Source organism: Paramormyrops kingsleyae, chromosome 9 (assembly GCF_048594095.1).
Source record: "Paramormyrops kingsleyae isolate MSU_618 chromosome 9, PKINGS_0.4, whole genome shotgun sequence".
NCBI classification, from domain to species: domain Eukaryota; kingdom Metazoa; phylum Chordata; class Actinopteri; order Osteoglossiformes; family Mormyridae; genus Paramormyrops; species Paramormyrops kingsleyae.
The window spans coordinates 14,427,293-14,432,375 of record NC_132805.1 but is presented as its reverse complement, the minus strand read 5'-3'; the positions used below and the strand labels follow the sequence as shown (position 1 = coordinate 14,432,375).

Here is a 5,083-nt window from a genome sequence, read left to right as displayed (position 1 = left end):
TTATTGTATTTTACTTTTTTAATCTGTTAATTTTCTTTTAACACACCACCTATTTTTTAATCTTTTAACTGCCTAATGCTACGTTCACACCGCGAGCGTCAAAGACGCCAGCCGTCGCTCCCGCCGCCCTGAACGCGACGCTACCCAACGCCGGAGACGCTCTCTGACGTCATAGAGTGGGCGGGGACAAGGCCGCTCTGAATGCCAGGCTCTGAGAACTTGTGAGAACTTGAACTTGTGAGAAACGTGTAGCTTATATCTTTGCACCGACTCCTGATAGGACATAATTTGTCAAATAAATATTGTTGTGAGCCAGTTATTTGCATTCCCACTTAAAATCAAGCGTTCTGGAGGGAAAATGTTACCTATAAATAGTGTAGCGCTTCTTTTTAAATTTACCTTGGATCACAATGGATGATCGCCAAGTAGTTGCTTGTGCTTTGTTTCTTTAGTTAACATAAATAGTACTTAAAATGTTTCACGACAGTTCTACTAAAACACATAATTATGTTTTGACAAACACTAATGCTATAAATAGGTTTAACATTACGGACAATTTGCACTGTTTTCTCTGCTATGGCGCCAAAATTACTACTGATCTCCTTCCTTTTTCACAAAAAAATATATTATGCACTTCACCATCTCACCTGGAACACCGATTGTTTCGGACACTCTAGTCCATGCCTCATTTTTTTATTTATGTCCCTGTATGCAAACAGAGACACATCATATATAACTGGGTACCCGGCCACAGCAATAATAAGTCTCTCCTCCATTGTGCCTAGGAACGGTTGGGTCGGAACAAAAGTTTACACGCTTATGTTCTGCGGCGCTCTCTTTAGCGGAGCATCTCTACATTCCCATTGGTTGCCGCCCAACCGCGTCACAGCTCATTACCATAAAGTTGACTGGATTCAACTTCTGTCTGACGCTCCCGCCGCTCAGATCGCGACGCGCCGCGCCGCGCCGCTCCTCGACGCCTCCCGACGCTCCCTCCCATAGAGAATGAATGACTTCCGGTCGCTTTGACGCTCTCGCCGCTCGCAGTGTGAACGTAGCATACGCCAGTGTTTTTCAAGGTTGTTAGACGTCGAACTACACACGGTGGAAGATTTACACACGCGACGATCGGACTGGGTACACACAAGACATGAACACACGTGTGACAATAGGGAAATGCAACCGTTAACATTAACAACAATACAATGGTTAAGGACTGACAATAAAGAGCATGATTTCCCCGGCAAGCAAGTCTTCACTGTCTTCCTCTGCTCCCGCTTGGAGCAGGGTAGCAGTCACAGGATTCGGATGAACATGGGGTTTATTCAGGCACAACACTTAGGAGCACGTAAGGACATCACTGACATTAATGAGCGGACTAGGGAAACAGACTCTGACATGGACTTAAATACACCACAGTAATCAACAGGACTTGAAACAGCTGGAAACACGAGGTAGAGAGGGGGGCGTGGCACACGGGAGGGTCAGGACGATCAGGGCTTGACACCCGCGATGCCTCGGTCCGCCCGTCGCCACACTATATTGTGTTTTTCTTTAAAATTTTTACTATAAAAACCAGACAATTAATTAACAAATTTATTATTTGGTAGGTTTGTGAACGAATTAATCGAATTTCAATGCGTTAATTCTTATGGAAAAAATTGCCTTGGTTTGCGTACAAATTGGTTCATGACCACTTTCCTGGAACAGATTGTGTTCGTGAACCACAGGCACCACTGTACATACTTGACTTTTCTTCTGTTCTAATGTACCTGTTTGACATCATCTTCTATTGCTGAAATACAGTTCCAATACTCAAGCAGAAATACGGAGGATGGTAAAAATCCCTGGATGTCATTCTTGCCCCCTCACAAACATCGAGGATGCATCAGTTGCATCCTTTCCAATGAGAACAATCCCATGATTCATGGCGTCCCAAGTTAATTCTCGGAAATCAAGTTAGTAAGAAAGCTCTTTCCAAGAACACAAGTATAATCTTTGCGTTCTTGGTACTGATAAACACCCCCGCTTTCTATCTAACTCCACCCACTCCACTCAAACCCCCACCACAAATATATACAAACTACATTCATTACAACTAGAATCTTCAAGAACAAAACAAGACTCAAGGATGTTAAACCATAAAGGTTATTAAAAATCCTTAAAAATAAAAAATATTAAGTTTCATTTTGATAATGAGTAAAAATGTTGTGTACATTTTTTGTAGGACGATTATGCCAAGGAGGAGCTGCCAGTATGATTGATGCATATGATAGAAAATGGAAAGCTTCCACTGATAGCACCTATGCTGAGGCAGTGACATATGAGACCCTTGGATTCATCGACAAACCAGGCCAGTATCTTCCCAAGGCTGAAGCGTATGCAGCTGCTGGAGTGGGGCGTGCCAAGGCTGCCTTCAGTGTGTTTGAGGCTGAAGCCAGGGGTCCAAGTGCTTCAGCTGCGGCTTCAGCCTCTCTGGCGGGAGTTTCAGCAATGATCGGTGCAGAGATTGCAAGTGCCTCAGCCTCTGCTGGTCCAGTCAAGGCAAAGATTGGGCTGGGTGTTGATACTGGAGTGAAAATAGGACTAGATGGAGTGGAGGTGAAGGTACTGGGAACTGGGGTTAATTTAGGACCACGTTCTAAGGTCTCTTTTCTTGGAAGTGAATTGGAGATCTCTCTTTTTTGAGTTTTAACTTCCATTCACATGAAATATCATCTAAGTGTACATATTGCTTTGTGCAGCACTGAAAATGAATGTTATTCTTTGCATCAATAATTAAATGTGTTATTCTAAACTGCTACAGTGAATAAAAATAAACATCAAGAGGTAAATTCTTTTAAACCTATGGCAACTGCACAAAAGCTAAAGGGCAAGTTAGGCTTGGAGGGGCGGTATGTGGCTCTGTGGCTTAAGACCTGTGTGCCTGTAATCAGAAGGTCACCAATTCAAGCCCCACCTCAGCAAAATAGTCACAAGTGCATTGAGCCCTTGAGCAAAACAGCACGCTGGCCAAGCCTGCACTGTGACCTCCAAGCTGCCTCTCACCCAGGCAAAAGGATAAGAGGAATAAATACTAGGAAACCAGAATACTGATATCCTTTTTATTAGCTTATGACAAGAACAGACATGTAACCAATGGCAATTTGGACAAGCCTAGTGTCCCATCCATAACTCATTTTAATTTCATTATATAAAGAAGAGCTCATTTATTGTTTGAAGAAGAACTCTGTCATTGACTGAACAGCCTTGTTCCTTGATTGCAATAAAACCATGCTGCTTATGAACCAGGCTCCATTGTCTTTTAGTTTCCACAATAAGAGCAACAAGATAATCAGTCTGGTCAGAGATGACTCATAAGTATCCAAATTTACATTATATGATGTGGAGAATATTCCACTCTGTATGTAACGGTTTAGGTCTGATTCTGCATTTTATTCTGAGAAACAAATTCTATAAATCTTAAATAACAAATACTACTTAACACCTGTGACATTTTTTCCTCTTTCAAATATGGCCCAGTAATCCTGACATGCAGATTTAAACAGTGGTCATTTTACCATGTTGGATAAAAAGAAGATGAGGTTACTGAACTGAAAATCCCTTTTCCATGGTATCCAGTGATGCTTTTTCAATGTTCAACAATATTAATTAACTAGTTAAGTTTATAATGAAAGGTTTTCTTGTATTTATTATTAAGAATAAATTAATGCTGCCATCATCTTTGTTAACCCAGTGTGGTCTGGTGTAAGAGGCAAATTCACCACAGGCAGGTTACCATAGGAAAATATATTTTGTTAGGGGCAAAGTTCATTAAAACTGATAAGCACTCACAAGCTGTCATGATACTCCTCTGTCATGTCCCTGTTTGGTCAGCAGAGGGTGCTGGCCATCCTGTAGTCACCTAACTGTTCAGTCTGATGTGATAATCCCCCACACCTGCCTTTTGTTAGTCCTTTATTAGTTGTGTATTAGTTGTGCTTGCCTTTATTTTCTGGTTGTTCATGTCCCATTCAAATAAAACCCCTGTCAGTTCAGCTGAATCTGCCTCTGTGCCGTGCCTCCCCTGTCAGACATGACACAAGTTGAAAATTCCCTCAAAGGAAAACCCTCCCTCATAGAGACTAAATAAAGAATAAACTAAACTGACACTAAACTGAATAGCATGTGCCACAGTGGGCCCGGCCAGGCATAGCCCGAAAGAGGCACGCGGGACTGTCCCCAGGTGGGCCCACCACCCGCAAGGGGAATGTCAGGGGTCAGGGGTGCTTTGTGGATCGGGTGGCGGCCAAGGGAAGCCCTGGTGGTCCGATCCCCGGCTGACAAAACTGGCTTTCGGGACATGGAATGTCACCTCTCTGGGGGGGAAGGAGCCTGAGCTTGTGCGTGAGGTTGAGAGATATCGACTAGATATAGTCGGGCTCGCCTTAATGCATAGCTTGGGTTCTGGAACCAATCTCCTGGAGAGGGGCGGGTGAGTGATGCCGGGCTGGGGTGGGGCTACTGGTGGCCCCACAGCTCGGTGCATTAACAATGGAGTTTACCCCGGTGAATGAGAGGGCTATCTCCCTGCGCCTTCGGGTTGGGGATAGCTCTCTAACTGGCATCTGCGCTTATGCGCCGAATGTCGGTTCAGAGTACCGGCCTTCTTGGATTCCCTTAGTGGTATGCTAGTTGGCGTGCCACGAGGGGATTCCATCGTTTTGCTGGGGGACTTCAATGCTCACGTGGGCAATGACAGTGTGACCTGGAGGGGGGTGATTAGGAGGAACGGACTCCCTGATCTGAACCTGAGTGGCGATCTGTTATTGGACTTCAGTGCAATGCATGGTTTGTCCATAGCGAACACCATGTTCGCGCATAAGGGTGTCCATAAGTGGACATGGTACAAACATGCCCGGGGCTACAGGTCAATGATCGATTTCATAATAAGAGGGGCAGAACTGTCAAGGCGCGCTGCCACCTGTAAGTGAGTAAGTAAGTAAAATGTATTTATAAAGCACATTTAAACACAGCTATTGCTGACCAAAGTGCTGTACATCAATGATAAGATAATAAAAAGTAAATAAAAGTAAATAATAAT

The 5,083-nt window shown here is 43.9% G+C and overlaps 1 long non-coding RNA gene across 1 annotated transcript; it reads left to right on the top strand.

Moving 5' to 3' along the window:
• Positions 1-1,931: 1,931 nt before the first annotated feature.
• LOC140592615 (uncharacterized) lies at positions 1,932-3,287 on the top strand. The gene is made up of 2 exons (XR_011992980.1): positions 1,932-2,147; positions 2,228-3,287. It is a non-coding gene; the product is annotated as an uncharacterized lncRNA (long non-coding RNA).
• The last annotated feature ends 1,796 nt before the right edge of the window (positions 3,288-5,083 follow it).